Genomic DNA, 11,595 nt, shown 5'->3' on the forward strand with positions numbered 1-11,595 from the left:
TAGTGCTCCATCTGTTTCAATTTTGTGGAGTAATTTGGATAATATTGGTATGAGGTCTTCTATGAAGGTCTGATACAATTCTCCACTAAACTCATCTGGATCTGGGCTCTTTTTGGTTGGGAGACCTTTAATGACAGCTTCTATTTCCTTAGTAGTTATGGGGTTGTTTAACTGGTTTATCTGTTCCTGATTTAACTTTGGTACCTGGTATCTATCTAGGAAATTGTCCATTTCCTGCAGATGTTCAAGTTTTGTTAAATATAGGCTTTTATAGTAAGATCTGATGATTTTTTGAATTTCCTCTGAATCTGTAGTTATGTCTCCCTTTTCATTTCTGATTTTGTTAATTTGGACACACTCTCTGTGTCCTCTCGTTAGTCTGCCTAAGGGTTTATCTATCTTGTTGATTTTCTCAAAGAACCAACTTTTGGTTCTGTTGATTCTTTCTATGGTCCTTTTTGTTTCTACTTGGTTGATTTCACATCTGAGTTTGATTTTTTCCTGCCTTCTACTCCTCCTGGGTGTATTTGCTTCTTTTTGTTCTAGAGCTTTTAGGTGTGTTGTCTGGCAAACTGAATCCAAGAGCACATCAAAACGATCATCCACCATGATCAAGTAGGCTTCATCCCAGGCATGCAGGGAAGTTTTAATATATGGAAAACCATCAACATGATCCATTATATAAACAAACTGAAAGAACAAAACCACATGATCATTTCATTAGATGCTGAGAAAGCATTTGAAAATATTCAACACCCCTTCATGATAAAAGTCCTGGAAAGAATAGGAATTCAAGGCCCATACCTAAACATAGTAAAAGCCATGTACAGCAAACCAGTTGCTAACATTAAACTAAATGGAGAGAAACATGAAGCAATCCCACTAAAATCAAGGACTAGACAAGGCTGCCCACTCTCTCCCTACTTATTCAATATAGTTCTTGAAGTTCTAGCCAGAGCAATCAGACAACAAAAGGAGATCAAGGGGATACAGATCGGAAAAGAAGAAGTCAAAATATCACTATTTGCAGATGATATGATAGTATATTTAAGTGATCCCAAAAGTTCCACCAGAGAACTACTAAAGTTGATAAAAAAACTTCAGCAAAGTGGCTGGGTATAAAATTAACTCAAACAAATCAGTAGCCTTCCTCTACACAAAAGAGAAACAAGCCGAGAAAGAAATTAGGGAAATGACACCCTTCATAATAGACCCAAATAATATAAAGTACCTCGGTGTGACTTTAACCAAGCAAGTAAAAGATCTGTACAATAAGAACTTCAAGACTCTGAAGAAAGAAAATGAAGAAGACCTCAGAAGATGGAAAGATCTCCCATGCTCATGGATTGGCAGGATTAATATAGTAAAAATGGCCATTCTACCAAAAGCAATCTACAGATTCAATGCAATCCCCATCAAAATACCAATCCAATTCCTCAAAGTGTTAGACAGAACAATTTGCAAATTCATCTGGAATAACAAAAAACCCAAGATAGCTAAAACTATCCTCAACAATAAAAGGACTTCAGGGGGAATCACTATCCCTGAACTCAAGCAGTATTACAGAGCAATAGTGATAAAAACTGCATGGTATTGATACAGAGACAGACAGATAGACCAATGGAACAGAATTGAAGACCCAGAAATGAACCCACACACCTATGGGCACTTGATTTTTGACAAAGGAGCCAAAACCATTCAATGGAAAAAAAGATAGCATTTTCAGCAAATGGTGCTGGTTCAACTGGAGGTCAACGTGTAGAAGAATGCAGATCGATCCATGCTTATCACCCTGTACAGAGCTTAAGTCCAAGTGGATCAAGGATCTCCACATCAAACCAGATACACTCAAACTAATAGAAGAAAAACTAGGACAGCATCTCGAACACATAGGCACTGGAAAAAGTTTCCTGAACAAAACACCAATGGCTTATGCTCTAAGATCAAGAATCAACAAATGGGATCTCATAAAACTGCAAAGCTTCTGTAAGGCAAAGGACACTGTGGTTAGGACAAAACGGCAACCAACAGATTAGGAAAAGATCTTCACCAATCCTACAACAGATAGAGGCCTCATATCCAAAATATACAAAGAACTCAAGAAGTTAGACCGCAGGGAAACAAATAATCCTATTAAAAAATGGGGTTCAGAGCTAAATAAAGAATTCACAGATGAAGAATGCCGAATGGCTGAGAAACACCTAAAGAAGTGTTCAACATCTTTAGTAACAAGGGAAATGCAAATCAAAACAACCCTGAGATTTCACCTCACACCAGTGAGAATGGCTAAGATCAAAAACTCAGGTGACAGCAAATGCTGGCGAGGATTGGACAAAGAGGAACACTCCTCCATTGTTGGTGGGATTGCAGACTGGTACAACCATTCTGGAAATCAGTCGGGAGATTCCTCAGAAATTTGGACATTGAACTGCCTGAGGATCCAGCTATACCTCTCTTGGGCATATACACAAAAGATGCCCCAACATATAAAAAAGACACGTGGTCCACTATGTTCATAGCAGCCTTATTTTTAATAGCCAGTAACTGGAAAGAACCCAGATGCCCTTCAACAGAGGAATGGATACAGAAAATGTGGTACATCTACACAATGGAATATTACTCAGTTATCAAAAACAACGACTTTATGAAATTCATAGGCAAATGGTTGGAACTGGAAAATATCATTCTGAGTGAGCTAACCCAATCACAGAAAGACATACATGGTATGCACTCATTGATAAGTGGCTATTAGCCCAAATGCTTGAATTACCCTAGATGCCTAGAACAAATTAAAATCAAGACGAATGATCAAAATGTTAATGTTTCACGCCTTCTTTAAAAGGGGAACAAGAATACCCTTGGCAGGGAAGAGAGAGGCAAAGATTAAAACAGAGACTGAAGTAACACCCATTCAGAGCCTGCCCCACATGTGGCCCATACATATAGAGCCACCCAATTAGACAAGATGGATGAAGCAAAGAAGTGCAGACTGACAGGAGCCGGATGTAGATCGCTCCTGAGAGACACAGTCAGAATACAACAAATACAGAGGCGAATGCCAGCAGCAAACCACTGAACTGAGAACGGGACCCCCGTTGAAGGAATCAGAGAAAGAACTGGAAGAGCTTGAAGGAGCTCGAGACCCCTTATGAACAACAATGCCAAGCAACCAGAGCTTCCAAGGACTAAGCCACTACCTAAAGACTATACATGGACTGACCCTAGACTCTAACCTCATAGGTAGTAATGAATATTCTAGTAAGATCACCAGTGGATGGGGAAGCCCTTGCTCCTGCTAAGACTTAACCCCCAATGAACTAGACTGTTGGGGGGAGGGCGGCAATGGGGGGAGGGTTGGGAGGGGAACACCCATAAGGAAGGGGAGGGGGGAGGGGGATGTTTGCCCGGAAACCGGGAAAGGGAATAACACTCGAAATGTATATAAGAAATACTCAAGTTAATAAAAAAAAAAGAAGTTTAAAGAAAAAAAAGAAATAGTGATTATTGCTTCCTGTTATTTTCATATTTCAATGTGAGATTATGTTTGTGTGCTTTTCTTCTCTTTGTTTTGTTGCCAAGACGATTAGTTTCTTGCTTTTCCTAGGGTGTAGCTTGCCTTCTTATGTTGGGCTTTACCATTTATTATCCTTTGTAGGGCTGGATTTGGAGAAAGGTATTGTTTAAATTTGGTTTTGTCATGGAATATCTTGGTTTCTCCATCTATGTTAATTGAGAATTTTGCTGGATACAGTAACCTGGGCTGGCATCTGGGTTTTCTTAGGGTCTGTATGACATCTGTCCAGGATCTTCTTGCTTTCATAGTCTCTGGTGAGAAATCTGGTGTGATTCTGATAGGTCTGCCTTTATATGTTACTTGACCTTTTCCCCTTACTGCTTTTAATATTCTTTCTTTATTTTGTGTATTTGGTGTTTTGACTATTATGTGACAGGAGGATTTTCTTTTCTGGTCCAATCTATTTGGAGTTCTGTAGGCTTCTTGTATGTTTATGGGCATCTGTTTCTATAGGTTAGGGAAGTTTTCTTCTATGATGTTGTTGAAGATATTTGCTGATCCTTTGAGCTGGGAGTCTTCACTCTCTTCTATACCTATTATCCTTAGGTTTGATCTTCTCGTTGAGTCCTGGATTTCCTGTATGTTTTGGACCAGTAGATTTTTCTCTTTTACATTATCTTTGACAGTTGTGTCGATGATTTCTATGGAATCTTCTGCTCCTGAGATTCTCTCTTCTATCTCTTGTATTCTGTTGGTGATGCTTGTATCTATGGCTCCTTGTCTCTTCCTTTGGTTTTCTATATCCAGGGTTGTTTCTCTTTTTGCTTTCTTTATTGCTTCTATTTCCATTTTTAATTCCTTCACCTGTTTGATTGTCTTTTCCTGGCATTCTTTTGGGGATTTTTGTGATTCTTCTCTATAGGCGTCTACTTGTTTGTCTATGTTTTCCTGTGTTTCTCTAAGGGAGTTCTTTATGCCTTTCTTGAAGTCCTCCAGCATCATGATCAAATGTGATTTTAAATCTAGATCTTGCTTTTCTGGTGTGTTTTGATATTCAGTGTTTGCTTTGGTGGGAGAATTGGGCTCCGATGATGCCATGTAGTCTTGGTTTCTGTTGCTTGAGTTCCTGAACTTGCCTCTCACCATCAGGTTGTCTCTGGAGTTACCTTGTTCTGCTATTTCTGACAGTGGCTATACCGTCCTAAAGGCCTGTGTGTCAGGAGTGCTGTAGACCTGTTTTCTTTCAGCCAGTTATGGGAACAGAATGTTCTGCTTTTGGGCCTGTAGTCTCTCCTGTCTACTGGTCTTCAGCTGTTCCTGTGGGCCTGTGGCCTGAGTTCACCAGGCAGGTCACTTGGAGCAGAAAAGTTGGTCTTACCTGTGGTCCTGTGGATGAAGTTGCTCATGAGTGGTTGCCTTTGAGCTCTCCGTGACAGCAGCAACCATGAGGGCCTGCACTGCCTTTTCCAGGAGGCCCCCTGCACCAGGGTCCCAGATGGCATTTAGGTGTTTTCCTCTGGAGTAAGAAATGTGGGCAGAGTGCATACACGTCTGGCTTCCCAGGCATGTCTGCCCCTCTGAAGGTTTAGCTCTCCCTCCCACGGGATTTGGGTACAGAGAACTGTTGGCCGGGTCCCTTCAGGTCAGGGTGGTGTCTGGCCTGCAGGAGACCTGCCACTCGAGTGCGAGAGGCATTCCTTTTTAAAACAAATTTTTTTAAAAGTGTGAATGGCAAAATAATATCGACAAGTTGAAAATAAAATGCAGAAATAAAAATCAATAATGTTTCGTAACTGTATGAACACATTATATGGGATATAATGTAAATTATTGAGATTTAACAACCTACATAGCTAACACATCTGGAAAAAATAAGAATAGAAGATTTAACCCAAATTTCAAGACTTTATAATTTTGTCTTGCTAAGTAAAGCTTATAATACTTATGATTAATGACTAATGACTTAATCCATATCTAAGGAAGAAGATCAGGCAGATGACCAGCCTGCTCCCTCTCATATCCCACAAATTTCCCAGGAATTCTGCCCTAGCCAGTGATACAGGAAGGTTGCTCTAACCAGGGACACAGGATGCTTGCACTATCCAAGTTCAAAGGAGCCCCTCCCCTTCATTGAGAGACAGCACTTCTTGTCTTCCAGGAGGCCTGCTCTAACCCATGTCACAGAGCTTTCCAGCTCCCAAGGAGGCCATCTCTAGTCACAGACACCCAGCCCAGTTAACACCAGAGGTGACCAGGTGGCAAGCAACAGAAGCCAATGTAATTAGGCAAGAATGAAACCCAGCTCTCTCACCACAGCAATCCTTAAATACCCTAACATAGGTGAAAGGCAGTATACTGACATAAAATTCCATTCCATTATATTGATAGAGGCCTTCAAGAAGAATACAAATAATATCCTTAAAGAAATATAGGACACACAGGCATAGAGGTAGAAAATGCCTACCAATGAAACAGTCCTCTGCTGCTGGGGGGATTGAAAACTGGTACAAACTCTCTGGCAATCAATCTGGTGATTCCTGAGAAAACTGGAAATGGTTCTTCCTGAAGAGCCAGCTATACTACTCCTGTATATATACCCAAAAGATGCTACACCATATTTCATGGACATGTACTCCATTATGTTCATGGCCTATGTCTACCTTATTTATAGTAGCCAGAACCTGGAAGCTTACAGATGTCCCTCAACTGAAGAATATGTACAGAAAATGTGACACATTTGCATAATGGAACACTATTCAGCTAATAAAAACAAGGATATCATGAATTTGCAGGCAAATGGATGGAACTAGAAAATATCATCCTGATTAAGGTAACCCAGAACAAAAAAAATGGGTATATACTCACTGATAAGTGAAAATTAAACAAAAAGTACAGGACATCCAGGATACGACCCATAGACACTAAAAGTTTAACAAAAAAAAAGGGAGGTGAAAGGGTACAGGATCAGGTTTGGGGAGAGGGGAGAAAGAGAAAATCCCAGAGGACCAGGAGAATAAATGAAAATATTCTGTTTCTGGATTTGAAGGTTTGGGGTGGGTGCTTCTAGAAAGTTCCAGAGACCTGGGATATGAGAGACTTCTGGGATTAAATGTGAGTGATCTTAGTCAAAATATGCAACAGTGTGGAGAGGGAACTCAAAGAGTCAACCTCCAGTAGATAGAATGGGTCCCAAGTGAAGGGAACTGGTTACCAACCCACAGTCAAAATTTCTGATCCAGAATTGTTCCTATCTAAAAGAATTACAAGGACAAAAATTTAGAAGAGACTGAAGGAAAGGCTGTAAAGTGATCAGCCCAAGTTGGAATCCATCTTGTATTGGGCTTGGGGGGCAGCAAGGCCTGAGACAATTACTGATCTTACAGACAGGAGTCTAGCATGGCTGACCTCTGAAAGGCATTACCAGAAGCTGACTGAGACAGATTCAGACACCCAACCATTGGACAGAAGTCAGGGACTCCTATGGAGGTATTAAGGGAAGGAGTGAAGGAGCTGAAGGGGAGGGCAACCCCATAGGAAGACCAGTAGGTCAACTAACCCAGACCCTTGGGAACACTCAGGGACTGAGCCACCAACCAGGAGCATACACAAGCTGGACAATGGCCTCCAGCACATACATAAGACTGTCTAATCTTGTCTTAGTGAGAGAGGATCCACCTAATTCTGGAGAGACTTGAGGCCCCAGGGAAAGGAGCTATCTGGGAGGTGGGGAGCACACACTTAGAGGCAAGGGAGAGGGAGAATGTGATGAGGAACTGGGGAAGGTGGGACTGGGAGGAGAGGGTAATAAATGGACTGTAAATAAATGAAATATTAAATAAAGATGAATGTGATTTGCTGTTTGATGTGTATGAAAAACAATCCATGTGTTTCTTGTTATCAATTAAGTTTTATTGTTTAATATGTGTACAATGCTGTTAGGAGGTACAGGATGATATTTCTATACATGTTCAAACTGTGTAATTAAATCACTATCCAATTTTCTTATCTGACGGTGTAAGGAAGTGGAATAAGATGGCTTTCCTGGTAAAGGCATTTACCACTAACCTGATGACCTGAGATTGATCTCTGGACCCGACACTTTAGAGGGAGAGGAATGAATGCTGCAAGTTGTCCTCTGACCTCTACATTCTCATGGTTGCATTTGTGTACCTACCTCCACAAAACACAATAAACACATAAGATGTTTAAGATGGAGATCATACTTCTGTGTTATAAAGCAGAATTCCTAAAACACTGCTTGGTATATGACAATCTCTGATCCTTGGCAATACCTCTCCTTTAGGAATATCTTCTGCTATATCTCCACACAGGAAAGGCAAAAGAATGTGATGAAGATGTGAAAAAATAAATCAAATCTGTCTCTGTGACTCGGCTGCTCTCTAATTCTCAACATGGTATAGAACAGCTCTTCTCATTTCATAATGTTTTTAATTCATGTTGAAATTATGCTAGTAAAATTTGAGATATACAAATACTGAAGAATGATAATGTATTCATTAGTATTAATTGTCAGTATGACAGGATTTAGATTCACTTAGGAAACAAATCCCAGCAATGACTCTAAGGGAGAATTATGACTGTCCTAACTAAGGTGAGAATAATCTGAATGTGGACTGCACCATTCAATGGGCAGCAGTCATGAATAGAATAAAAAGGAGAAAGTTGAGCCGAGCACAGCATCCATTTCTCTGCTTGAAATGCAATGTTAAGATGAGTTTCACACAGTTTGTAGTCATGTCCTCCCTGTTAAATAGATAATGTCTTCAAAGTGAGAGGCAAAATAAACCTTTTATTCATCAAGTTTTATAAGAGGCTATGATTTGGGAAGAATACCCCAGACTCAAATAATATGCAACAGGAGATTGTGTTTATTTTGTAGATAACCTGCCAGCAGGGAGGGGGGTCTACCATTCATCAGAATGGAAGACAAAGGTGTGGAAATTTCAGGGTCAATTTTAAGTCTGTTAGGGTAGGAATGGGTGACTTTTATCTTTCATCCCTATTACTGATTAGCTCTATCTCCAGGAGTATGGCTGCCTTTGTGATTGGTTAAAGCACTGAGGGATTTGGGGACTTTTGCTACTTAATTATACTTGTCTCAGGCTAGCTGGTGGGTCAGCTTTTACAGCTTCTGATTGGTTGCCCATGAGGTTGGCTCAGACTAGGTGGTAAGGCATCTTCCTGATTGGCTGCCAGCAAGTGGTATTTTTTCCTGGAATTGACTGTGTTCAGTCTTTTCCAGTGCTTGGAAACATACATTTAGGGCTATTCTCCCAAACTGTTGGTTTTCAGCCTGTCATGGAGTCAGCCTGAGTCTGGCTCACTCAGTCCTCTCAGCTTCTTTCATCGGATATTTTCTTACATGAATAAAAAAATAACTAATATTGGTAGTAATTAGGTTTACTCATTTCTACATTGAGAATGTCTTAAAGGTTAACATGAAGATGGACAAGAGTTCAACTACTAATACTGGGCTGGAATGAGGGAAGAGAAAAGGTGATAATAAAAAAGATGCAAGAAATGTTGATAAAGACAATTCATTTTATATTCCTGGGTTTTGCCTTTTTATCTGCAGCTTGAGATGTCTCCTACTAGAGAACATATAGACTTCAGCCTAGTATTCCTATAGATCTAATATTTCACTATAGAAGAAACTTGTTTAAAAACTGAGAGATGACTTGGTAAAATGTAAGAACCTGAGTTCTTATCTTTATCACCCATATGAAAAAGCTAAACTTGTGGTTTTGTTTTTCTATTTTATGAGAGACAGGGTTGAGAAGACACACCAACGGGATTTCTGAATCTTGCTGGTTAGCCAGTATAGCAGATTTAGTTAAGCTCCAGAATCTCCCCCGAGAGACAAATTCAAAACAATAAGGTAGACAGCTGGAAAGATTACCCAGGTAAAAGGTCAGTTGTTAGACAGACAGATGACAGAAGAGAACCAACTCATGCTAGTTGTTCCCAGACTTTCACATGTGCTTTGTAGAATTTGCACGCACGAGAACAAACACACACACACACACACACACACACTTACTCACAAAAGTCTACACAGACAATATATGAACAGAATTTCAAAAATTAATAGAACCTACAAAGTATTGAAAAACATAAGCTGGAGAAATAATTGAAGAAGAAAACTGACATGAACCTTTGTCCTCTGCAAGTACACATTTGGTAGATTGAACCTGCATACAGAAGTGTGTATGCCTGTACACAATATACATACACACAAACACTCTCAAATAAACACACCACAATCCATTCTTGACTATATTAGTGTCACTATGCATCTATTATCCCATTGGCTCTCCTCCTGCTTACTCTTCTGTGTCATAGCTGGCAAGGACTAAACCTACCTGCCTCCTCTGTATTTCTTTCCTTACCAATCCTTTTTACTCTCATTTTCCATTTGTCTTCTCTTTTCTCCTTTTGTTCTGTCATTTGCAGAAACGTACTGAATGTTTTCTTATAGAAACGTAAAGGAAAACTCTTATTGCTCTATTGAGCTTTCTGCCACATTTCAAGTTCTAGCAATGAGATTCTCTTAGGATTTGTAAACTTTCTATTGACATATTCATATTTGAAGCATACATTATTACTTATTTATTCATGTGTCACTTCTTTGCTGGATGATTTGAAGTAGGATGAAATAAAAGTCATATATAATAAAGCTAATGCAACTGGAATGTATTTTAAAATTTCAGAATCAGATATATCTAATGACAAATAAAGAATGTCTAGGAATCCACATATAGTTAACAGTGCTCCCTGGCACTCACATGTTGTTACATTCACGTTTCTCATCATAGAAAATACAGCAGTCAACCAAGCAAAAATGATTGCATTCTAGTCTGGAAGTGTATTGAATATAAGTTTGTTGTATAAAAACACTGATAGGGAGTATTGCAGATGATAATAACACAATGATAACCTATTTTTGACTTAATGTGTAATTGGTTTCCAGTTATTGAAATTTTAGTGCTTAAAGTTTTTCAAAAATATATTCTGCTGAAGATATGTCTGTCAATATCAAGATATATTACCCATATCTTATAGTGGATTTTCAGATCTTGAGGCTGAAAAACACATGCATTTGATATGAATCTTGAAACATAGTCCCCATGAAAAGCTTAGTCAGAGAAAGGTGGTACATGACTTTAATCCCAGGAGAGAGAGGAAATCAGATCTCTGATCAAGGTCAGCCTGAGAGAGATCAAGTTTCAAGTAAAGAACACCATAGATCCAGATGTTGTGGTACACACTTTAATCTGGGAAATATTTTCTGCTGGAGGCATACATAAGGTCAGTGAAAGAAGGAAAGTTTCCTTTTTCTATGCAACTGCTTGCAGTTACTTGCTAGCATTCTCTCCAAACTTCTTGCCCAGCAGAATTTAGGGTTGCAGAGACAACATTTAGTGAGCTACTAGAAGTGGTAGTGAATGCGCTTTTCCACCTCTTGATTCCTGGACCCATAGATCCAGTTGTGGGAGAAACTGCACCATATCTAGGATGCTGATTCAAAGCATACACTCCCTTGTGAAGAAACTTGCCCCAGATTTCCATGCTGTTTCCATCTAATTGGAGTACAAAGAAGCTGTGTTCCAGAGATGTTCAAGGTTGTATCTCCTGCTGCAGCTGGACTTGTAATGTGTAAGAATCACCAAGGTAGTATTGGCTTTAAAGGTATGAAGGAGTCATAAGATCACATGAGGCTTGGCACTGTGAGAGTGAGGGATGGCCACTGTTGAAGGAATAGCCTTAGTAACAGTTGAGGTCTCAGGAATGAAGGGACCATGAAAAGAAGTTGAGGCTTAGCATCATGAAGAGAGTCTATGAGAGACTACTGGTGAAACCTGATTGTAGGTGAAGACCCCAGCATATTGGAGATTCCAGAACCATGGGATGATCACCAAGAAAAGCATCAGGGAATTAGAGTCAATAAGAGCTTAGACTGCTATAGAGGACAGAGCTAGAGAAGTGGCAAAACCCTTTGGAGGAGCCCAGAAAATCATGTGTGGATCCTAGACATTCAAACAAGATGCTATAAAGGTTAA

General features: G+C 39.7%; 1 long non-coding RNA gene and 1 pseudogene across 2 annotated transcripts in view; both read left to right on the forward strand.

Annotated features, from left to right (window-relative positions):
* LOC134485543 (polyubiquitin-like) overlaps window positions 1-11,595 on the forward strand; it is a 192,056-nt pseudogene that overhangs the window by 98,033 nt on the left and 82,428 nt on the right.
* LOC134478874 (uncharacterized) overlaps window positions 1-11,595 on the forward strand; it is a 95,717-nt gene that overhangs the window by 77,340 nt on the left and 6,782 nt on the right. The gene's annotated exons all lie outside the window — the stretch shown is intronic.

Source organism: Rattus norvegicus, chromosome 2, assembly GCF_036323735.1.
Source record: "Rattus norvegicus strain BN/NHsdMcwi chromosome 2, GRCr8, whole genome shotgun sequence".
Lineage (NCBI taxonomy): Eukaryota > Metazoa > Chordata > Mammalia > Rodentia > Muridae > Rattus > Rattus norvegicus.